The sequence below is a fragment of the Carcharodon carcharias genome, chromosome 6 (assembly GCF_017639515.1).
Source record: "Carcharodon carcharias isolate sCarCar2 chromosome 6, sCarCar2.pri, whole genome shotgun sequence".
Taxonomy (NCBI): Eukaryota; Metazoa; Chordata; class Chondrichthyes; order Lamniformes; family Lamnidae; genus Carcharodon; species Carcharodon carcharias.
Window position 1 is genome coordinate 151,335,017 of NC_054472.1, and position 25,819 is coordinate 151,360,835.

At 48.7% G+C, this 25,819-nt stretch overlaps 1 non-coding gene across 1 annotated transcript; it reads left to right on the forward strand.

The window, feature by feature from the left end:
• Nucleotides 1-10,597: 10,597 nt before the first annotated feature.
• LOC121279496 lies at nt 10,598-10,709 on the forward strand. Its single transcript, XR_005943424.1, has one exon. It is a non-coding gene; the product is annotated as a U5 spliceosomal RNA (small nuclear RNA).
• Nucleotides 10,710-25,819: the final 15,110 nt, after the last annotated feature.

Here is a 25,819-nt window from a genome sequence, read left to right on the forward strand (position 1 = left end):
AATGCATTATTAATGAGGTGGGAAAGGGACAAACGGTACGAAAACTCAGCAAAAGTCCTTTTTCCTGCCTGCTACCACACTTAGTGCAAATCTAGGACAATTCCGCTGTTGTTACTGGGAAAATGGCGCATGTTAGTTTTGAAACTTGCTTCCTTACCTTCTCACCCACTTTCCCCCCCATCACCCTTGACCCACCCAATATCACCATTCCTCTCCCCTGTCACCCTTGAACCTCCCCCATTACTCTGGACTCTGTGACCATCCAACTCCACATGCCTCCCTTCCACTCTGAGCCTACACCCATTACCATCCCCATGCCCATCCTGACCGAGTCACCAGTTTCATCGATTTCTGTGACTTCCCCATGAAACCTCCAGCTATCCGACTATCATCCTGGACCTGCATCCCACTCCCTCTTCTCACTGTGACTGTTCCCTTCTTTGCCCAGTACCCTCAGTTCAACCCCCAGTTGACAGCAACGACCCCGCCCTTTGGGACCATCTCCATCCAACCATGTTTGCCCATAAAACTACCCCCCTACCCAGCCTCAGGCTCTTCCCTCCATCCCTTGCATTCTCTTGCTGCTTGTCACTTCCCTGGACACTCCCCAATGCCCATGCACCCCCCTCCCCCCACACCATTCCTGCACTGTCTCTTCCTTCCCTGAACACTCCCCACCATACACAGTGTGGTCTGCATACACATGATAGAAGCCAACTGAACAAAAGCTTGGCAGATCATTATTCCCTGGTTCAGTCCCCATAGCAATACGTCGACCAATCAGTGTTGACTCCCCTGGTTTGAATTTGAAACAGAAGTGTGGTAGTTAACAGTTAACTGTTCTCTGCTGCATTCCCCATGGCAACACGTCTCTACTAGAGTCCACTTGCCAACCAATCTGCATTCTCTTTTCATGCAATATAAGTTATTGTTCCCTCTACTGTTGGTTTAACTTGCATAGTTGTCCTGATGAGTGCAAGACAAAAAGCTTTGATAGCATGTCTCTTTTCTCAGTTATACTCAAGATCTGTACCACCAAACGACTATTTGAATAGCCTCATTCTTACCAATCTACCTGTTGTAGACACATCTGTCCACAAAGCTAATGGTAGAGGTGGCCACTGCACAGTCCTTGTGAAGACAGATCCCGGATCTTCCAGTCCCAAGAGCAATAGGTCCACCACTACTGAGGGCCACAGCAGCTCTGCAAGTTCCAGGCAGCCCACTTCCACTGAAACACATAACTTGAAGCTCCAATCCACATTGACAGTTCCCAGCAGGATTATCAGCATATAAAATTTGTGCAATTGCCTGGTACTTACCCAGCTATTTACACTGATTTGTTTAGGGCTGCTCCTAGCAGGTATACAGCCTGCTCCAGGAGCACAGCCTTTTAAATCAGTAAGAGTATCAAAGCACTCCAGCACTCCCAGCTTCCTTGGCACTCCTCACTCCTCTGCCCCACAGGTTCTATTCAGTTCCCTCTGTGAGCCCTCCCCCCTCACCACTACCCCTGGCTCTGCTTACACCCCTTCCCCACTCCTGGTACCACTCACCACACCCCCCCTCCAATCATGGCTTGGCTCAACCTGTTCCCTGTTCCACCCTCCTGGCCCTGCTTAATCCTCTCTCTGCTCCCCACCACTGACCCAGCTCAGGTCACAAATCCTTTCCCCACCCCAGTACCCCAGTTGTGCTCACAACAGCCCAGAACTGCTTACCCACTCCTCCCCTCTCCTCTGAAACCATGGCTCCTCAGTCCCACTGACGCCAGAGAAGAGCCAGGGGTTTGGAGGAGGTGGGTGAGTGTGAGTAGAGTTGGTGATTGGAATGGCGGAGGGGGTCACTGAACAGAGCAGGGAAGGAGGGGAACCAAGCAGTGCCAGTTGTGGGATGCGTGTGGGCAGAGGCAGTGGGGATTGTTGGGGGAGGTGGCAGGTTGAGCAGTGCTGGGGTGGGTGAAGGGGGCTAGAATTAAAACTTGAATGAAGGAACCCCCTGTAAATACCTATAAGCCTAGACTTAATGGGGAGTGTGGAAGGTTGTGTCAGAAGCAACAAGAAATACCTTAAAATGAAGCATCAATCTAGTGAAGCTATTCGTATGCATAATACTTAATACAGAAAACATCAGATTATATAGAATACTAAGTAGTCTCACAAGCAGTGTTATATAGCTCTGCATTGTCTACTTCAGGACTGGGACAATCAAGCAACTAGCAGGGAAAAGGAACCTCCATTAGGATTCCCTTCCTCAACTCTGGTGGTGTCAACATATTGGCCCAGCTGTACAAAAATACAGCACAAGCGCTTCTCTAGTCCATTATTGCATTCACAGATGTGCCTGAGTATATTAGTGGCAATATCTTAATATAGACAGACGTATATCTGACTTAATGATTTGATATAATCTGGTGTGGAAAAAAAAATGAAGTAAGGACTCAGGCAGGTTGGAACCCTACCAATTATCAGAACCAGGGTAGTCTCCACTGCCCTTTGATTACTTGTGTCTTTATTGCAACAAACCTGAAATGGTACCAGACAGTTTTGAATTATGCATTGTCTGAGTAGATGGCAGTTTCTAACTAGAATTTGTTTGGCAAAGTAGAGCCTGCAGCTCCTTAACTTCCTCATCCTCTCCAGCTATTTAATTTTAATGAACTCGATTATTTACCTTAATTAGTACCTTGACTGTTCTACTCTCCAGTCTGTAGACATGTTTTATTGATAAGGCTTTTAATAGTTTCTTTTGTCCGTACCTATATTGTAATATTCTTGTGTTATAAGTTCTCAAGTTCAATAATGGAAGTTTTGTGGTGTCAGTTGAACAGACATCAGGGCAGCCGATATGCCATGATAGCTGATCCAGTTATTTTGTCTGAAGATGTTGAGTGTATTTTGGGACAATTGTGCACAATTTTAGCCCAAGTATTGCTAAAGAAAGCAAGTATTTTTAAAGAAAACAATACTTGCATATACACAGTGGTTTATCAACTCATTGCATCCAGTGATTGCTGTTATGTACACTAACATGACAAGCAATATATGTCAATCATTAGAGATAAGCACAAATAGCCAGTGAATCTATTTTTGAAGGCATATGTTGAGAGAGGAATATTGTCCAGAGCACTGCAAGGTCTCTCTGTTCTTCCTCATGTAGGATCTTTAGCATCTACCAGAACATGTTTAGCACCTCATCCAAAAGGTAGTTTCTCGCAATAATGCAGCAGTGCTGCATTGCCTCTGAAATATCTCAATGCTAAACTGGAATGTCAGAAATAAAGAAAGACTTGCTTTTATGTAGCACTTTTACGACTTCAGGAAATCTCAAAAAACTTTACAGCCAGTTAAGCACTTGGGAGTGTAGTCACTTTTCTTATTCATTCACAGGTTGTGGGTGTCGCTGACTAGGCCTGCATTTATTGTCCATCTCTAATTGTCCTTGAGAAGATGATGGCAAGCCTCCTTCTTGAAACGCTGTAGATCATGTGGTGTAGGTACACTCACAGTGCTGTTAGGAAGGGAATTCCAGGATTTTGACACAGCAACAGTTCCAAGTCAGGATGGTGTGTGCGTTGGATGGGAAGTTGCAGGTGTTGGTGTTCTCATGGATGTGCTGCCTTTGTCCTCCTGGGTGGTAGAGATCACAGGTTTAGAAGATGCTGTCGAAAGAGCCTTGGAGAATTGCTGCAATGCATCTTGTAGATGGTACACACTGCTGCTACTGTGCATTCATGGTGGAGGGAGTGAATGTTTATTGTGGTGGATGGGGTGCCAATCAAGTGGGCTGCTTTGTCCTGGATGGTGTTGAGCTTCTCGAGTGTTGTTGGAGCTGCACTCATCCAAGCAGGTGCACAGTAGTCCATCAAACTCCTGACTTGTGCCTTGTAGATGATGGACAGGCTTTGGGGAGTCAGTAGGTGAGTTACTTGCTGCAGAATTCCCAACCTCTGACCTGTTCATGTAGCCACAGTATTTATATGGCTGGTCCAGTTCAGTTTCTGGTTAATGCTAACCACCAGGATATTGATAATGGGAAATTCAGTGATGGTAATGCATTGAATTTCAAGGAGGATGGTTAGATTTTCTCTTGTTTGAGATGGTCATAGCCTGGCGCTTGTGTCGCAAATATGTTACCTTAATTGCCACTTATCAACCCAAGTCTGAATGTTGCCCAGGTCTTACTGCATAGGGACAGCGACTGCTTCAGTATCTGAGGAGTCATAAATGGTTCTGAACGTTATGCAATCATCAGCGACCATCTCCACTTCTGACCTTATGATGGAAGGAAGGTCATTGATGAAGCAGCTGAAGATGGTTGGGCCTAGGACACTACCCTGAGGAAATCCTGAAGTGATGTCCTGGAACTGAGATGACTGACCTCCAACAACCACAACCATCTTCCTTTGTGCTAGGTATGACTTCAACGTGGCAGAGTTTGCAGTCAGCAGTGTTCTTTGTTATACTTGCTCTTGCCCTTTTGCGCTAGAAGTTCCAATCATCCAACTATTAAAAAAGTGCCTTGTCCTCTAGAGAATTCATACGGCCTGTGTGAATAGGTCCTTTCCCAGTCAGATTGAAAAATCGTTAACGAACACCAAAGGGCTTGTGCCAATAAGTATCGGTTACAATTATTAACTAAATGGCAAAGCAGGTGCAGAAAGTGAAAAGTTTTCATCCCATTTTCATTGATTCCAGTTTTACTAGGGCTCGTTGATGCTACACTTGGTCAAATGCTGACTGGATATCAAGGGCAGTCACTCTCACCTCACCGGTGGACACTTTTAATTTATCCCCCTTTTTATCTCTCTCTGAATCCAATCTTTTTTCCCCTCTCTGTATTTCACTTTCTCTAACTGATACAAACAGCATCGCTGACTGCAAAATCTGCTGTGCTGTTTCTGGATATTGTTCAACTGTAAGCAATATTCTTAACATGAAAAGAAAACTCTCTCCCTTGATCTTTAAACAAGAGATTGATACAAGGGGAAGATTTATAAGAGAACTAAAAAGAATATTGTGGTACTCAAAATATAGATTTGGTGGACAAGCTAAGGATGTTGGACGTCCTCATGCAAACAGGCATGTGCTTTTACCTGCCCAATATCTTGCCTAAAGGCAAGCTTACCTTGGAAAGTCATAGAATAAACATTCCATTAGACTAAGGCTTAGGCTATAAAATAGAGTTTTACTGACAGTCAATAAATTAGGCACAAAAGCAAAATAAAAACAACAGATTTACAATAATTACAAACTTAACTGTTCCCCTTTGGAATATAGAAAAAAGTCCCATTTCCTATGCAAGGTTTCTCATCATAAACTTGTAAGACTGTTTGTTATTAAGCTTTCACCACTCTCCCTGACCGATGCCAAGGGACTACTGAGTTGGAGTAATTCAGCCCATAGTATATTTTCAAAGTGCAGGATTTTCTGGTCCCGCCAGCGGTGGGGATCATGGCAGGCGGGAGTGGAAAATTCAGAGTGATTGCAAACGTCAGTTTTCCGTCAGCAAAAAAAGAGGTCGGACTTTCATGGTGGTTGAGTTTCCCGCTGCTCCATGTCGGGAATTGTATTTGCATCCCTTTGCATCTCAAGAGCGCTTGTTAAAAACCCAGTTCTCCAGAATTACGTTCACACTCTCAATCTAATGGCCCCAGCAGTGGATAATTAGACTGGCCTGATTCATGTCTGCATATAAGTGGCATGCATCAGGTGAATTGCACTTCATTTGGTGAGGTTTGTATGCGCAGCGTTCTCCCACCTTTCAGCTACTCTTGCAGCTGCTCCTACACGGTACCAAGGCTGCTTAGGCAAGACCAGCAGGAATGGAAGGGGTGGAAGGCACATGCTTGGGTTAAAGGGGGAGGCAGGAGAGTGATCAAAGGTGAAGACTTACTGAACTGAGATCGAGTGAGACACCATAGACCTGAGAGACATGATGGGAGATAAGTGTGGAGCAGGGGCAACTGTTACACTTGGATGACCTCAAAGCATTGCATCAGATGGAAGAGCCATTCACTAGAGGAGACATTAAGACAGAGAAGCAAAATACATTTACAGATGTGCATAGAATATACAGTATATATACATGCCACCCTTATGGTCTCAGAACTTCTTATTTTTCGTAACACTGCGACTATGTCTAAGTGCATCCCTGACGTCTGCAGCAGAGATGGAGCCAGCCTGTTGACCATTATGCTCTGTTGTCTGAGATTTGCTCTGGAGGCCTGAAGCCTGTAGGGTCCCTGGCTGCTTTGGGTCTCCTGTTGTGAGGCAGGTGCACCTTCCTCAGTATGAGCAGCTGGAGTTGCTGGAGTCATGGGCAGAGGGGACTTGGAGTGGTTGGACACCCTTGGAAAGTCTTGGATGGCTTTCTCCAGAGTGTCTGACTGACGCTCTTCCTCCCTTTGGGCACCCGAAAACTCCTCCCTGACCCCTTGAGCAGAAGTGGCACCTGGATGGAGGTCAAGGTGCCCCATCCTCCTCTCGACTAGTCACTGATGGTGAGCAGATCCGAGCGCACAACCGGCATAAAGTGCTAGACCAGGGTCTGCATGGTGGGATGACCCCCTTCCAACAGCTCTCTGGAGGTGCCCACATGTCAGAGCCATGACATCAGATAGAACGTGGATGCACTTCTCCATCCTTCATTCTGATCTGCTAACAGATTCTGGCAACCCTGCCTGCTGTCCTCCTGTCGGAGAGAAATTTTTTTCATTCCTTAGCACCTGAAAGGAAGAGGCAAAGTTTCTTGATAAGGCATCAAATAAAACGAAGAATAATATGAAACCGGGGACAAGGACAGCTTTGAGCTAAGGTGACTCGGTGCTGCGAAGGGAGAGGTCGAGTGTGTTCATATGGCAGCGTATGGTACTGAGTGTGAATCTCAGGATGGCTCTGAAGAAGCGTCATACGGACTTGAAATGTTATCTCTGTTTTTCTTTCCACAGATGCTGTTAGACCTGCTGAGTTTTTCCAGTATTTTCTGTTTTTGCTGCTGTTCTCCTGCCTGGCTTTGGAGCACCAACTTTTTTCTAAGGGATTCCAGAGGCTAGTCATCAGACTCGGAATCAGCAAGGGCCTGGTCTCCAGCAGGTCTCTGAGTGTCGAAGACCTTGACTGCTACTGCCTCCACCTGATACGGACATATTTCTGTGCTGTGTTCAGATGGTGACCCTGAGCCTGCTCTAGAACTAGGACCCACCAAAATGTGGGTCTCTGCACTGGTGGAGGGTAGAGGTGAATGCAGTGATGGGTTTCCTTGGATGGTTCCTCAACCTCCTCATCTAAGCTGCTCTGGGAGTTGGGGCTGATGGGCTGGCTGGTGCTTTCCCGGTTGCCTTTTCTTGCTGGTGGCTGTAATAGAGAGAAGAGATAATTAGTGATTAGCTGGACAGCCAATACATTAAAGAGCACTCACAGTGTCAGTGGGTGGGTGATGACAACTGGATGGACACTCAATGTCTTGTTGGGAACTGCCAATCTCACCTTGGGCACAGGAATGGTCCTTTTCTTCAGGGGTGAGCTCTGTCACCTGCTCCTCAAAAGGCGTTGAGTGTCCTCAACTCTGGCATCTCTCCTCCAGTCTGGGATCTCTTCATCTTGTTGTGGGCAATCTTGTCCAGCGTAAAGACAGATAGATAGACTGTGAGAATCATGGATGAAAGAGCAGATCATAAGCATGCATGCCTGCTGTGTGTGCAGAGTGGTCCTATGTAAGGGCTGAAGATGTGACATGTGCAGGATTTTACAGGAGACGATGATGTTAAAGTTTGTGTGAGAGAATCATTGGTGAGCTCCCTTCTGCTAGTAGTGTGTGAGGTCCCTATGCATTGTAATCCTGTGAATGCATAACGGCTTATGAGAGTGACTTGAGAGCGAGAAGAAGGTTGACTTATCCTGGTGGAGCAGATGAGATCATCCATCCTCTTCCTCCACTAGAGAGTAGTCCTCTTCTGAGGTCCACATGAACTAATCTCCCTGGCGATCTCCACGCAATTAAGTCAGCAAGGTTGGTAGACCTCCTGCTGACATCCACTGGGTACAGGACCTCCCAACAGTTCTAGACTGCCTGGAGGAGTCTCTCCATGCACTTGTCACTGAATTTGGGTCCTGAGGGCTTTCTTTGTCCTGGGGCTGTCACTCCTCACAAGAAGTCCTGGGCTGTAGAGAGTGAACGTGTGCCATTTAAATATGGCGGCCGGAACTTCAACCCGATGTGGTATGAAACCCAGCCCACCCCACCGCAAGATTCAACAAGGTCCTGTATATGATAAATAATGAGCTAAAAAGTGGATGATCTGGCATGGTAACCTGATCCACCAGCCAGGGGAATCACGCCAACTTTCCTGCCTATCACCGCACTCAGTCTCCAGAGTGGAAAATTCCACCCAAAGTACTTGATGATTGATTAGAACAGAATGCGGGCCTCTCTACTTACCAGAATTGGCAGATGTCCAGCACATTCAGCCAGTCTGTCATTCAAAAGTCAAAAGCAGCTCCAAAGATCCTATCTCGCACATTATCGCTGCCCAAAGCCAAGTAATGACTTTGCAGTGTGGTCCCTAGTTTTACATAGGCAAATATACAGCACCCAATTTGCATATATGGTTCTGCAAACGTCAAATGACTGACACACCAAGTATGGCACATACAAAAGGAGCTTTCTACAACAGCGTTGATGAGTTCAATGCTTGGAGTCGGTCTCAAATTCACAACATTCTAATTCAGAGACCAGAGTCTAACAACTAACTCAACCAAGTTAACATGTTTGCTAATTGATCTGGTAAAGAATCTTGCTGTGTTTAAATGGGAAATGCACAATGATGCCTTTAGTGACACATTCACTTCAGTGATCATGTCCATTGCTAAAACCAGAATGGAAGCTGTGGGCGGAATCGTCCAGTCCTGTTAGCAGCGGGTGTAATGGCGGGTGTGAGCAGACAATATTGCGAGAAGGCCAAAAATCAGTTTCATGCCGTTGGCCAATCACATATGCCACCTGCTGCAGGATTTGATGCCAAGGGGACATGGAGGGCATCCACTGCCAGTGGCCATGAAAGTGACTGCAGTGCTCAATTTTTATGCCAGTGGCTCCTTCCGGGGCTCCACAGGTGACCTGTGCAAGATCTTGCAAGCCTTTATGCAGAAGTGTATCTGGAAGGTCATGGATGCCATTTTTGCGAAGGCACAGAACTTTGTACAGTTCGGCCAGGATCAGGAAAGTCAGGAAGCAAGAGCGCTGGGATTTGTGCAGATCTCTGGTTTTCCACAGGTGCAGAGTGCGATTGACTGCATTAATGTGGCACTTAGATGTTAACTATGACAAATGCAAGGTATTCTTCTTGCTGAATGTTCAGTTAGTGTGTGACCACCACAAATGCACCCTACAGTGCATAATTCCCAGGGAGTGTCCATGACTCCTACATCCTTAGCAGGTCTCAGATCCCTGATATCTCCCGGGGTCCACAGAGGCTGCAGGGTTGGCTGCTCAGGGACAAGAACTACCCACAGAGGACATGGCTGAAGATGCCCGTGCAGCTGCTTCAGACTGCAGCAGAGTGACCGTACAACGAAGCTCATGCTGCAACCCAGACTTTGGTGGAGCAAATGATAAGCATTTTGAAAATGAGGTTCCAGTGCATCGACAGGTCCAGTGGAGCATTGCAATACAGTCCCCAGAGGATGTCGCGCATCATTGTAGCTTGCTGCATGCTACACAACATGACGCTGCAGCGAAGGGAGGGCCTGGCTGAGGAGGAGATGGAGTAGCTGCACGTCTCCTCCAATGAGCATGATATCAATGGGATAACGGTGAAGAGGTCCTCGAAGCTGAGGATGCCAGTGATGAGGCCATTGCAGTGGCCGACGAGGCAGGTGAGCTCAGGGGGCCCTCATAGCCACAGGATTCATGGAGGATGACCAGATACAGTGCCTGACATCTCATGTTTGACTCCAGTGTGGCTGATGGCAGCACACATACCTTCAGTGCTTAGGCTCATGTCATGAAGATACAGCGGAGGCTCTAATAATCGTTAGATTCCAGGAGGATGACAAGATGCAGTAAGGACACTCCATAGATCTTCACATTGCCTCTGTGAATGTCTGACTCCTGTCTGGCCGAGGACAGCTCACTTGTACTCTGTGATTAGGGTCATATCATAGAAACTTTAAAAGCATCTGATCCTTTGACAGCCTTCAGTACCTGTTCCCTTCAGGAGCACATGTCACCAGTCACAGATGCTGATGGGATGGGGGCCAGCCCCACCTCAAAGGTGCTGAGAGCACACAGAGAGAATGATGTAATTCTATGTCGCCTGCCCACAACAGTCTGGCAGCAATGACAAGCATCATCACTAATGTGTCCAGTGAGTGTGAAGCTGGACTATCACTTTGGTCTGAATATTACACACTGCACAGGGAAGAGGCCCTGGACTGAGACACCTGCCTTTATCTTGTGCGGAAACCAAGGTTTCACATCTGAGTGACACGAACACTGCTCATCATAACAAGGAGCCGTAGGCAAGGAGCCATTCTTGGGAGTTTATTTAGAATAATGAATATTATGTACAAGTGATTAACACCCTTGCCCAGGCTGTATGCTCTGGTTTCTCTTCAGATCGTATAAATCTTTCGCCTTTTACTAAAGATTTCCGCAGAGAGGAGCATTCGGAGTTTAAATTAATTTTTTGTTGCCCTGCTTTTGTGGCTTGGCCTAAATAGCCAAGTGGTTATGGTACTGGGTTTGTAACCCCAAGATCAAGAGTTCAAATCTCACAATGGCAAACTATGAAACAATGTAACTTCATCTGAATAGGGACAGATGGAAACGTGTTTGTACTCAAAAGAGTTACATCTTCTTAACCTTTCTAACCCTGCCACTAGGTCTTGCTGCTCCCCCAACATTCACAGTGGAGTTGGAGGCAGCCTGCTGACTGCTGCACCCCTGCCTGTGATGATCTTGTGGTGCGTTCTCTGGAGGACCAAGATCTGGAGGGCCCCTGCCTGCTTTCAGCATCCTACTGTGGGCCAGCTGCAGCCTCCTCGGCTTGTGGAGCTGGGGCTGAGGGGGTCAGAGAAAGAAGGGATTTAGATCGGTTGGACATTCCCAGAGTCACCTGGCTGGATGGCCCTGAGGTGTCGAACTGCTGATCCTCCTCCCAATGGGTGCCCGATGGCCCTGGCTGGCTCCTCGAGGAGGAGGTGAAGCTGGAGTGAGATTGAGCTGCCCCGCACCCTCTTGTTTTGACACTGTTGGAGACCAACTATGGCATCAGCGTTGGAGTTCAGCCCACGCAGCAGTGCAGGACCAAAGCCTCCATGGTGGCCGCTATTCTGCTACTGTTGACCTCGATGCATTGCCATAATGGTGCTATCGCTTCAGACTGAAGGTGAGTGGACTCCTCCATCATCCCTTGCAATCTGAGGAGTGCAGCAGGCATCCCTTCTTGATGTTCCCGAGCTTGCCTTTGCAGCTACAGCAACTGAGGTATGACCGAGCCCAGGCACTCCTCATCTGACTTGGACTCCTCAGATTCCTTGTCTCCAGCATTCCTCCAAGTGCTGGTGACCAAGGATGTCTCTACTGCCACCTGCTATGGAACACATTATGTGCTGTGCTCACCAGATTGTGATCTAGAGGCTGCTCTACATCCAGGTCCCACCGAAGTGTGTGTCACTGTGCTGGTGGAGGGTGTGTGTGAGTGCAGTGATGGGTCTTCAATGATGCTGCGCTCAAGGTTCTCATCTGAGGTGCTCTTGGTGCTTGGGTCGGGGTCACGGTTGCCTGAGGGCGACATGTCAGATGTGCCTAGAGAGTAAGTGGAGATAATCGGTGCTGGGCAGCAGTGTTGAACTCAGAACAGTGGGTTTAGAGTAGTGTTAAGAAAGGAATGATGTGGTGTAGAATCCTCATGTGGGTGTTCACTGCCAACCTTACTGTCGCCGCAGGAACGGTTGATGTCCTCTTCGGCCAGCTCCAATGCTCGACTCTTGAATGGAGTGAGGGCCTTGGTGGCCAGTACACCATCCCCAAAATGGAACCTCTCCTGGCGATTGTGCAAGATATTTCCTGCATAAAGACAGATGAAGAGAGTGTGAGCAAGGCACATGCCAGGACAAATGAGAGGATGGCAGGCGTGCATGTGTGCTGAGTGGAGCCATGGATGGGATGAGGAGGCAGTCTACAGAGGAGATGAGGCCAGATGGTGATGTGAGCGTGTGTGTGAAAGAGTGAGTGGTGATGTCCCTTGAGCTGGCAGTGAGTGAGATGCCAGTGGATGTGTGATAGGCTCATGAGTAGATCAGTAGAGATTGATGACATGGTTGACTTACCATGGCAGCATAGCTGAGATTATTTGTTGGTTTTCTGTATTGAATGGATGACCTCTTGTGTGCAGCATTGGCACTGACCACCTCTGCCATCACCTTCCAAGCCGAAGTGGTAAGATTATAGGCTTCCTGCAACTAGAGCAGGGGGTAGAGGAGTTCACGGTGGGCCTCCACGGCATCCAAAATGTGTCCAGGGATGTTTCACTGAATTGGGGAGGGGTTGCAATTTTCCTGGCTTTCGGGGCCTTGTTTTCAGCAGAGCAGACCTAGGTTGCAAGCATTGCAGTCACAAACGCTGCATTTTAAATATAGCGACTGGTGTGAGGAAGCGGCAAGGTGAAGGTGTGGCGGGCCAATCGGACGCCTTCCACCAGCGTGATCCGGCATAGTTCCAGTGACTGCATAATTTATGAGGCAGGGAGGCAGTATGAAAACGTGAAAACCCGCCATTGCTGCCGGTGGGTAAAATGACTTTTCTCATGCCCACTACCGCACTTAGTGCAAATCTGGGATGATTCTGCCCTGTGATACAAATCTCAGAACCATGGTGCAAAATTATAAGCTTGCTGAAATGCTTAAATTTCTCCCCCATTTTTAACTAAATAATCAAGTTCTATTTTTAAAAGTTTTTTTTTCATTTGCTCATGAGATGTCAGGGTCACTGGCTAGGTCGGTATTTATTGCACATCGAGGGCATTTAAGAGTCAATCACATTGCTGTGGGTCTGGAGTCACATGTAGGCCAGACCAGGTAAGGATGGCAAGTTTCCTTCCCTAAAGCTTCTTGGTTTTGTGGTCATCAACAGATTTTATTTAATTGAATTCAAATTTCACCATCTGCTATGGTGGGATTTGAACCCAGGTCCCAGGAGCACTACTGTGGAATACAGTGGAGTCCATTGATAATACCCCCATGCCCATATGGGATAGATAACGAGGGAGATAGAGCATAGTTGTGAAGATGGACAATAATGTTATTCCAAGAATCTACTAATTAAACTCTTGATCCACACTGACACTATGGCCTTAAGTCCTTTGGTTCTGTTGAAGTGACGATGCCGGTTTCTATCAGTTAGTCTTACATGTAAGACCAGCAAGTTCTATATGTGAGCACATTTGAATTGGGGTTATGAGCCTCAAGATGAGTTTGACCTTTATAATCCAGGCTGACTCTCCAGTATTGTACTGAGAGAATATTTCATTGTAGGAGGACATCTTTTGGAAGAGACTTTAAATTGAGACACTGTCTGGCTGCCTGTTCAGTTGTATCTTAATATCCCATTATGCTGGCTGGAACAATGGTCAGGGCATAGTAAGAGAAGTAGGTCATTTAGCCCCTCAAGCCTGTTCTACCATTTAATAAGACAATGGCTGATCTGTAACATAACTTCATGTATCTGGCTTTGCCCTGCCTGTCAATCTCAGATTTAAAGTTGACAATTGATCCAGCATTAATTGCCATTTGTGAATGAGAATTCTAAGCTTCTGCCACTCTGTGTTTAGAAGTGTTTCCTTATTTCACTCTTTGAAAGGTCTGGCTCAAAGTTTTAGACTACGCCCCTTATGCTAGACTTCCCAGCCAGTGGAATGAATTTTTATTTAAGCTATTTTGTTCCCCTTAATATCTTGAAACTTCTATCAAATCACCCCTTACCATTTTGAATTCCAGGGAATACAAACTTAGTTTGTGTAATCTTGCCTCATAATTAACCATTGGAGTCTAGGGGCAGAATTTTTCGCTCAGTGTGCGGGCACGCGCCCCAAGCCGCTTGTGTGTGAAATAACGCGTAATGTTGTCGGGTGAGCACCCTGATGTCATCGCGCACTTGCGCGATATTTCGGTCAGCCTGCGCGCGCTAATCTCGGAAGCACGCCTGCTGATAATTAAGAGGGCAATTAAGCCTATTAACAGCGCAATTGATGGAAATTTTTCGTTGCCTGTCCAACATTAAGGTTGACGGGCATGCAAATCGGCCAGGCGGCCTTTGCATTTTTCAGGAAACCTCATCCAAGGGTGGGATGAGCTTTCTGTTATTAAATAAAATAAAACAAAAATGTAAAGATAGAATTTTCATCTTGCATGTGTTCAGGTGACTGTTTCTGATGTGTGGGCATTTTTTTTTGGATTTTAAAGTCTTTTTTTATTGCATTTAAATTCTTCAGCTCCCTGAGGCAGCTAGCTCTCTGCCTTCAGGGAGCTGTTATCCTGCACTTCCCCACGCCCGCACTGAATTCAGCGCCTGCCCTCCCCTTGCCCCGACCCCGGCAGCACTGAGCTTCTCAGCGCACACTTCACACTGGCTGGCTGTTAATTGCGGTCAGGGGTTCATTCCCAGGCCGATCCCAGGCCCACCATCGCAGGCACCCGCCGAGCTAAAAATTCTGCCCCCAGGTATCATTCTGGCAAATCTGTGGTGCAATATATCCAGTGCCAATATATCCTTCCTCAGGTGTGGTACCCAGAACTTTCACAGTACTTCAGGTATAGTTTAACCAGGTTTTTTATAGCTGTAGTACAACTTCTTCCCCCTTGCATTCTAGCCCTCTTTAAAAAAGGGCAATATTCCATTAGCCTTTTTGATTGTCTTCTGTACCTATTCATGATTTATAAATGATCTATGCACATGGAGCATCAATGGCTCTTTGGATCTCTTCCATGTCTAGCTTCTCAACATTTAAAAAGTACTCTGTTCCAAAATATTCCAGTGCAGAAATGTGGCCTAGATGTCCATGAAGTCCATGAATTTGAAGCCAGAAATGAGGGAAAATCCATAGCCAGATCCTTTCAGAGCCCACTAGATGGTCAAAGGACGGGCTGTGAACTATCAGGCTGAAGCAGTTTAAACTAATGGTTAACTTAAGTTTGGGTTAAAATGGACCCACTGTTGGAATCAGGGCAACTTAATCAGAGGTGAGCATTTAGCGGGGAGAAAAAGCAACAGATGGCAGCAGATGGCCACAGATAGACTCTTGTGGTGAGGATCTACTCAGGCAGCTGATCGACTGTACTGAAGTCATGTTAAAAAGCCAAGCCTGATTGTGGTAACCACAGAAGTGTCTTCCTTCTGTCTACCACAGATAAAGTCATTGCAAGGATCCTCCTCAATTGCCTCCTTTCATTTTCCAAAGAACTCCTTCCAGAGGAACCGTGTGGCTTTCACCCACAGAAAAGCACCACAGCTCTTCGGTGACCAGCAAATCCAAGAAAAATGCAAGGAACAGCACCAATCACTATGCATGGCCATTTAGATCTTATGAAAGCCTTTGACCACCATTAAGGCTTATGGTATATCCTTCTCAAATTCAGTTGCCCTCAGAGGTTTGTTGCCAACATCCGCCTACTTCACAATGACATAGCAAGCTGTGACCCTCACCAATGGAGCCACCACAAACCCTATTTCAATGAAGGCTGCAGTCAAACAAGGCTGTGCCATCACACCAACTCTCCATCTTCCCCACTGTAATACCTCACCTCCAGCAGATTACCCACAGGCATAGAGATAATTTACAGAACAGATAGGAAACTGTTCAATTTATGTTATCCTCAATCCAAAACCAAAACCACTCCAACTTCAGGTATTGAGCTTCAGTATACAGATGTGCACTCACTCAGAAACTGAGCTCCTGGCCATTGTTGACTCCTTCTCTGAAGTATTTGAGAAAATGGGCTCTTCCCTAAACACCTGGAAAATTAAGGTCCTCTTCCAACCAGCTGCAACTGCACAGCAGCCTTCCTATTGATTAAGACCAATGGTGAGATCCTGAAAAAAATTAGACCATATTTCACACCTTAGGAGCCTCCCCTCGACAAAGGCAGACGGAGAGGACGAAATTCAGCATCACCTCCAACATGCCAGCTCAGCCTTTGGCCGACTGAGGAAAAGAATATGTGAGGAATAGGATCTCAGACCCGAGGCTAAGGTCATGGTACTGGGCAGCAGTGATACCATGCTCCCATATTCTTCAGAGACTTGGACAACCTACAGCAGGCAACTTAAGGCACTGGAGAAGATCTTCCAAATCCTTTGGCAAGACAGGCAGCCCAACAGCAGCGTCCTCTCTGCCAAGCCAACTTGCCCATCTTCGAGGTGCTAATCACTCAAAACCAGCCCCACTGGGCAGGACATGACCTTCAGATACCTGACACCAGACTCTAGAAACAACTACTCCACTCAAAACTTGGGCTCAGCAGTAGACCCCCATGAGGACAATGCAAATGCTTTATGGATGTATTCAAAGGATCCTTGACAGGATCAACATTCCCACTGGCTTACAGGAGACCCTGGCTCGTGATCACCACACCACACCCACCCGCCCCGGCCACCACGTGCCCCCCTCCTCCGCTCCCCCATTTACTTTGTGTGTGTAATGGAGTGGGAAGTTGCAAATGTTCCTCCTGGGCTTTGAACTTGAAATAAACTAACCTTCTGAGTGAATCATAACGTGAGTTTGCCATGGGTTATTAGAAAATTGGATTACACAAACTGAGGGTTTGGAAAAATCACACCATAGCACGCTTTTAAAATAATTTCAAACACCTTCTACTTGTGGACATGTGTTGAGAGGAAATAAGTTCTGTTTGCCTGTCTCTCGCCTGTCCATACTACCCATTGACTGATTTGTCCAGTTTACAGTTGTCAGTTCCTGTTTTATTATGTTGAAGTTAGCTTGACTGAAATTTAAAATTTTAGCAGCTCTTTCATGGGCAGAATTTTCCCTTTGGCATGTGAGGGCGGGCCCCACATGCTGATGCATAAAATGAAGTATGGTGACGTTGGGCAAGCGTCCCGGCATCACAGTGCGCTATTGCAATATTTCGGTGGGCGGGTGCGCGAGGATCTCTGATGCGCGGCCGACATTAATTAACGTGCCACTTAAGGCCCTTGAGGCACCAATTGATGGTGATTTTTCAGGGCCCGTGTGATCTTCAGGTCATCGCATGGGCGCAATGGGCAGGCGGGTAGGGCGTATTTGTCTAAACCTCATAAACTAGCGGGATTCCTCCACCATTTCCGCCAACTCCAGCATGATGCCAGCACCAAACACATCTTCCCTTCACCCCAACCCCCCCCGGCGGCATTTCGCAGGGATCATTCCTTCCGGGACACCCTGGTCCACTCCTTCATCAGCCCCTACACCTCAACCCCCTCCCATGGCACCTTCCCATGCAACCGCAGAAGGTGCAACACCTGCCCCTTTACTTCCCCCTTCCTCACCATCCAAGGGCCCAAACATTCTTTTCAAGTGAAGCAGCATTTCACTTGCACTTCCCTCAATTTAGTGTATTGCATTCGTTGCTCCCAATAGGGTTTCCTCTTCATTGGAGAGAACAAACACAAACTGGGTGACCATTTTTCGGAACACCTTCGGTCTGTCCGCAAGCATGACCCAGACCTCCCTGTTGCTTGCCATTTCAACACACCAGCCTGCTGTCATGCCCACATGTCCATCCTTGGCCTGTTGCAATGTTCCAGTGAAGCTCAACACAAACTGGAGGAACAGCACCTCATATTCCGACTAGGTACTTTACAGCCTTCTGGATTGAATATTCAGTTCAACAACTTTAGATCATGAACTCTTTCCTCCATCCCCACCCCCTTTCCGATCCCCCTTTTTCCAATAATTTATATAAATTTTTCTTTTCCCACCTATTTCCATTATTTTTAAATGTATTTCCATCCATTGTTTTATCTCTACCTTTTAGCCTATTTCAATCCCTTCCCTTCACTCCACCCCACCCCCACTAGGGCTATCTGTACCTTGTTTGTCCTGCTTTCTACCCTTAATGTCCCCATTAGCACATTTCTTAGCCAATATCACCATCGTCAACACCTCTTTGTCCTTTTCTCTATGACATCTTTTGGCAATCTCCACCTATTACTGGCTCTCTATCCAGCTCTACCTGTCTCACCCACCCTTAAACCAGTTTATATTTCACCTCTTTTCTATTTGTTCTTAGTTTTGATGAAGAGTCATTCGGACTTGAAACGTTAACTGTGTTCCTCTCTGCAGATGCTGTCTGACCTGCTGAGTTTTTCCAGGTATTTTCGTTTTTATCCCTGTTCCTGTACTTGAATCCTCTGACTATGAAGGCCAACATACCATTTGCCTTCTTTACCACCGACTGCACCTGCATACTTACCTTCAGCAACTGGTATACGAGACACCCAGATCTTGTTGCACATTCCCCTCTCTCAATTTATAGCCATTCAGATAATAATCTGCCTTTCTGTTTTTGCCACCAAAGTGGATAACCTCACATTTATCCACATTATACTGCATCTGCCATGCATTTTCCCACTCACTCAACTTGATGTGAATGTGTTCAGTCAGATAACTAATTTGGAAAGCTACTGATATTTGCCTGTGTGAGCAGAAATACTTCAAAACTCATACCAGCTGCTTGGACAGGACTCACAATCTTCAGGTCAGCACTCTGCTGAGAAGATCCATTTTGGGGCCTGCAGGCTTCAGGAAGCCTTTCCTTTGCCTGGGAATGAGAGTTGTGCACTCCAATGGAGGCACCTCCTCTGAGGAGGAACAGAAGGCCAGAAGGGGGAGGAGGCCAGGAGTACCCATTCAGCCTCCAGGGGAGCCACCTTTGGGAGGAGAGGTGCTGGCACAGGGAACGCAGGGCCAACAGGAAGTCCAGGGTGGAAGGGGCCGCAGAAGACGCCACTATCCTGCTGCCAGGGTATATGAATGGCGAAGCAGCTACCTCAATATGCCTGATGTGCAGTGCCAAAGGAGACTCCATCTCTCAAGGGAGGCAGTCAACTCTATCTGTCAGATGATAGGCCCTGAGATCTCTGCTAACTGTGTGGGTGCGCACCCCATGCCACTGGCTCTAAATGTCACAGCTGCCCTCAACTTCTAGCCTTTGGCTCCTTCCATGGCTCGATGGGTGATCTTTGCGGTGTCTCCCAATCAGCTGTCCACACTTGTGTCAAGCAGGTTACAGACGCTCTGTTCAGGTGTGCATTGACCTTCATCCACTACCGTTGGGACCAGGCAAGCCAGACAGAGCGAGCCAGAGACATCGCAACTATTGCTGGGTTCCCCCGCATCCAGGGTACAATAGACTGCACACATGTGGCCATCAAGGCGCCAGCAGATGAGCCCGGTGCCTTCATCAACAGGAAGGGCTTCCACTCCATTAACGTGCAGATAGTGTGTGATCACAGGATGCTGATACTGCAAGTCGGTACAAGGTACTTAGGCAGCTTCCATGACACTTACATAGTCAGACACTCCCAGGTGCCGGGGCTCTTCAGTGCTCCAGCCCGGCTCGATGGATGGCTGCTGGGTGACATGGGCTATCCCCTCAAAAGGTAGCTCATGACACCTCTCCGCCATCCAAGAATAGAGACAGAGCAGCAGTACAATAGGAGCCATGCCTTCACAAGGGCTATGGTGGAGAGACCCATCGGTCTTCTCAAGATGCGCTTCCGATGCCTGGACCACTCAGGGGGCACACTCCAGATCGTGTGTTACTGATAGTGGTTGCATGCTGCGCTCTCCACAATCTTGTGCTGGAAAGGGGCAATGCTGTAGACAAAGAAGATGTAGACGCAGTGGCTGTGGCTGCACACGATGAGTCCAGCAGTGAATCCGAGGATGAGCACGCACAGGGAAATGCTGAGGGGGTAGATGCTGCCCCGGCATACTCCAGAGAGGAAGGGACACCCGGAAGGCTTTAACCCAATGAACCTTCAGCTAGAACACCACAGATGAACCTCCAGGTCAAGCTTGTACCGCAGGCTCCATACTCGATACCTGAGTGCTAAATCTGCCTGGATAGGGACATTAACTAAGGGCCTTGTTAATAAAGCTCATTGTGACACATCTCACTCATGCCATTGTGGGTATCCATCCACCTGCAGAGGAAAAGAGTCACCCTCAGCCATGATTACATGTCTAAATTTAATGATATAACAAAATGAACTTAAGGAAACAATATGACAAAGGTGTTAAACAGCACACCAACTAATGATGACCTAATTTCAGGGCAACACAAAAGCACCAGTGAGAAACCCATAATGTGCCTAAGGTGCTTTAAATTTACCCTTTCTGGTGCTAAGTCTAGGTGCTCCCCCGTCGCTGGCACTGGCATCTGAGACAGCCTGCTCACTCCGCTGTCCTGTTGGCCTCGATGATCTTGGTGGCTGTCTTCTAGCCCATGGAGCCTGTGCTGACCCCGCCTGGGAGGGGGCGGCCGGTGCCACAGCTGGCATCTCCCCAGTATTCGCAGCCTCATCAGATGCAACGGTCACTGGCGGAGGAGCTGCTGCCCTCATCTGGAATGCCCTGAGAGGTGCTCGCAGAGATGACAGGCAGCTGCTGCACTGACATGATGTCACTTTGGATCTCCCTGCTCACTATAGATGGATGGACACCAAGCTGGGAAACTTGGTGCCCAAACCATCTCTCACACTGGCACTAACCAGCTGAGGTCAATGCCGATGTGAGGGCTGGCTTGCTGGTCCGAGCACATCCCCAGGAAGCCCTGACTGCTCTCCTGGAGGAGCATCTCCACAATAGTTGCCACCTTCTCCATGGAGGAAGCATGGCGCTTGGCCATGAGGCTCATTGCATTGATGATGGTCCTTGTGGACTCCTCCACCATGGAGACCAATCTAAGCATAGCCTCATGTATCTCCACCAGAACTTCTGGCACACCCTGCTGGACGTCCAGCGTTTGCTGCCTCACGGACGATTCCAGAAGCACATCATCAGCCATCGACTGAGCATGTGCCTGGTCCCCTGCAGTCTTCCGACTGCTGGCACCATGGGCACTCTCTGTCTCCACCAGCTCCTCCAGCGACTGTGAAGTGCCCTCACCACTGTGCCCCGGGACACTAACCGATGATCTAGTTCCCACTGAGGTGCTAGCAACTGCATCGGTACTTGCCTGGCAGATCTGGTGTGATACCGGTGGGTCAGAGATTTCAGGACCCTCAGGTGTGAAAGGGGGCCCCTGTGCCTCCTCCTCCTGGCCCTGATCTGCTGATGCTGAAAGGAATAACAAGGACATTTGGTTAGTTAAAGTGAAGACAATGTTAACATGCATCCCTGTCTCCCGGATCATCATGCGCTCATCCTTCCATAATCAATGTTCAAGCCATGTTGCAAACTTCAATCACTGAACATTCAGCAGTGCCACAGCTGCTGGGACACTAATGGTGACCTCAATGCTGAGCTAACATACCGGGCCGTGGCACCCCAGCCTCACCCAGACCAGAGGACCTGGGCACATGGTGCCTCTCCAGATCGAGGGCCTCCTGCTTGAACCTGGTAATGATGGCCAACTGGGCTGGCCCTCTGCCAGCCCTCAAGCACTCGGTGGCAATATGAGCATTCTTCTCCTGAAAAGGAGACAGGAGCATTGATTAGTGCACCTTGTACCTGGAATCTCTTCACTGCTGTCCCACCCCAACCAGAGTGGGACATTGCAGGGCTCCAGTGCCTCCTCGCCCCGCAGCTGCCACACACCCACACAAAGATGCCAGGCCTGTCTCCCCACCTTGGCCAAATCACATTTGGCATCACACGGTCTTAACCTTGCAAAGCAAGAAGGTGCAAGCACATGGAATGCAAAGGGCAGCAGATGTATTGGTGCCCCGCCACCTGGAAGCTCCCCTCCCAGCATGTCAGCACCCTGACCTTGACATGTTTTGCAGTTCCAGCACTGAGCCGAGGTGCAGATCCTCCAGGTTGTCCCCAAAACAGTAATGTCAGTGTCACTGTACCATATGCTGTGGGTGCAGAACCCATCTCATCACCACCCTCTTAGGGTGACCTCGGCATGGGCAATATCTGCTGGCCCAACCAGTGAGGGACACATGCCGTCAATGATTCAATGCAGTAACTGCACTCAGAGTTGTGGGGTGAGCGGCCAGTGGGGAAAGCCTACCTGTTGGGTTAAGTGACCAATGCCAACATGGTACTCACCCTTCTGGAGCGCAAGAGGTCGTTGAAACATTTGAAGCTGCACTGGACCTAGGTGCATCGCACCACATTGTGGGAGCTCACTATCTCTGTCACCTCGTCCCAGGCATGTTTGGTCATGTGGGGGAGGGCCTCCTCCTCCCATCCCTGGGAATGAGGACCACCTGCTGTGCTGCCACCTCCTCAAGGAGGGTAGCAAGGCAATCGTCTGAGGAATGAGGGGCGCCGTGCCCCCCCGCCCCCCCACCCCCCCTGCCTGGCCTGCTCACCAGCAGCGTTCTGGGGAGCCCTTCTGCTGGCCATGTTTGACAGCCTTTGCAAGGCTGCAGGAACTCTCTTAAACAGGCCTCTGGGTCGCCATTGGACCCGGTGGTCATTGCAGTCCTGTCGCTCCCCGCCCACTCCTGCTGTCCTCAGGAGCCGCATTTCATAGTGGGCGGGCCTTATCTGGCCCACCTGCATAAAATGGCGGCGCGGACCCGATTGCGGGTGGTGGTCGGGTCCATACTCACCCACGCCTGCTCCCACACCACCCGCCCGACAGGCAGAAAATCCTGCCCCACGTTTCTCCCTTTCAAATAGAACATTGAATTCTATCATCAATATGATCAATATTAGATAAATGTTCATGCAGATTTAGGCTGTTAACTCATTATGATATCTTATATGGCACGCACCTTGTTGCTTCAGGACATATTGGGCGGAATCATCCCAGATTTGCACTAAGTGCCGTAGCCAGTGGGTAAAATAATGTTCAGCCCACCGGCCGCAATGGTGGCTTTTCACGCCACATCGTCCCAAACCTGCAGCATTAATTATGCATTCCCAGGAAATATACCATTTCGATGGCGGGCGGGCTCATATTCGCCCGCCACTCCGTCGTCTCACTGCTTCATCACGCTCGGGCGCCATATTTAAAGTCCAGCTGCACGCTCACCTCTCAGTGCTCCCAGCCTGTGCTTCCCTGCACAGAAGACATGGCCATGAAAGGCAAAAAGACTGCAGCCCCCAGGTTCAATGACACATCCCTCGAGTGCCTTTGTGATGCAGTGGAGGCTCACCATGATGTCCTCTACCCCCATGCTGGCCACAGGATGAGCAGCAATATCACCAATCCAGATTTGGAGGCGGTGGCGCTACACAGTGCAGAAAAAGGATGAATGATTTCCTCCATTCTACCAGGCTAAATCACTCTTCTCATCACTCTCAACTCACACACTCAGAAACCCATCACATATCCACAGGGGTCTGCCAGTTCAAGGGACAGCACCATTCATTCTCTCACACATACCTTCGTTTCCTCATCCCATCCATGGCACTACTCACCACCCACACTGGTCAGGCATACTTATCATCTGGGCATGGGTCTGGGGATCCGGGCTGTTCCTGTGCTGACGGTGAGGTCGGTGCTGTGTTACCAAGTGAGGATCCAGCAGTGCAACATCCATCCGACAACCATGCTGTGAGTGATATGTCCTCTTTCACAGGCCACTGCCGAGTACTAATTGCCTCTCCTTGCTCTTGCAAGGAGCCAAACAGCCAATGAATCCCATGCCCCAGGGCCTCCAATCAAGTTATGAAGAAACCTCTCAAGAGGAATCTGGAGGCACCCTCCTTGAAGTCCCGTCACTGCGCTCACCCACACCCTCCACTAGCACAGAGACACACACCTTGGTGGGACTAGCTTTAAAGTAGCCTCAGGATCACAATGTGGTGAGCCCATAGCACTTTCTGATGCACAGCACACGGCTGCAGGGACTTCCCAGGTGTCCGGCAATCGGAGGACTGCTGGAAGCCAGAAATCTGCTGAGTCCGAGTCAGATGACAAGCCTCTGGACTTGGTCATGTCACTGTTGCTGGAGCTGCAAAGGCAAGCTAGGAACATCAGGAAGGGATGTCCACTGCACTCCTCAGATTGCAAAACATGATGGAGAAGTCGGTCAACCTTCATTCTGAGTTGATAAAGCCAGCAGGCCAATGCACTGAGGTCAACACTGGTAGGATGGCAGCCACCATGGAGACATTGGTCCAGGACGTCCCTCCTGCACTGCTGCACAGGCACAACTCCAATGCTGACGCCATAGTTGGCCTCCAACAGTGTGTATGTAAGAGTGGTGTGGGGCAGCCTGATCTCAATTCAGCTACCCATTCTCCTCAAGGGATCAGCCAGGGGCCCTTGGGCACAATAGGGAGGAGAATCAGCAGGTGTACCCCCAGGGCCATCCATCCAGGTGACTCCAAGAGTGTCTGGCCCATCCAAATTCCATCTTTCTGCAACCTCAGTAGCTCCAGTTCCACAGGCCAAGGAGGGTGCCACCGCCACACAGCAGGATCCTGAAAGCAGGCTAGGGCCCTCCAGCTCTCAGCCCTCCAGACGCTTGCCAAAGTCATCATAGAGAGGGTGTAGCAGTCAGCAGGCTGCCTCCACCTCTACTGTGGGATGGGATGTTGGGGGAGCACCAAGATGTAGCGGCAGGGTTAGGAAGGTTAAGAAGATGTAGTTGCACAGTCTGTGCATGAGTGCTAATCACTTGTACATAATGTTCAGTATTGCCAATAAATTCCCAAGAATGTGTCCTTGCTTATGGCTCCTTGCGGATGAGCAGTGTTCGTGTCACTCAGAGGTGAAACCTTCCTGCACAAGATAAAGGCAGGTGTCTCAGTCCAGGGCCTTTTCCCTGTGCTTTGTACAGCCTTCAGACCAAAGAGATGGTCCAGCCTCACCCTCTCCGGACACATTACTGATGCCTGCACCTCAGCGGTGCTTGCCAATTCTGCCAGAATGTAGTGGGTAGGCGTCACAGAGTTCTGTCATTCTCTGTGTGCTCTCAGCACTTTTAAGGTTGGGCTGTCCTCCATCTCTTTAACATCTGTGACCAGTGAAGCTGTGCTGCTGAATGGATCAGGTGCTGAAGGCTGACAACACGGATGTCAGCAGCACCGCCCTCTGCGGGTAGCCTTGTCACGAGGGTCCGTCCCTGCAGTCTCTGTGGGCCCTGGAAGATGTCAGGGATCTGAGAACAACTAAGAATGTCGGAGTCGTGGACACTCCCTGGAAATCATGAGCAGACCTGGAGGATGTATTTGTGGTGGTCGCACACCAGCTGAACATTCAGCAAGTGGAAGCACTTGCAGTTGACATAGTTGACCACGTGTTGCGATGGAGATCTGAGTGCCACATGAGTGCAGTCGATGGTACCCTGCACCTGTGGGAAACCTGAGATCTGGGAAAATCCAATTGCTCTTGCATCCTGGCTCTCCTGATCCCAGGCGAATTGCTCAAAGTTGTGTGCCTTCGTGAAGATGGCATCTGTGACCTCAAGAATGCATTTGTGGGCGGAAGCTTGTGATATCCCACAGAGGTCACCTGCGGATCCCTGAAAGGAGCCACTGGCATAGGATTTGAGTGCAGTGTCACTTTCACAGCCACTGACAGAGGATGCCCTCCATGTCCATGTGGCACCAAATCCTGCAGTGGCTGGCAGAAGTGAGTGACCAGATCCCTAGACATGCGCAGTCTTCAGCAACACTGGTTTTCGGTCA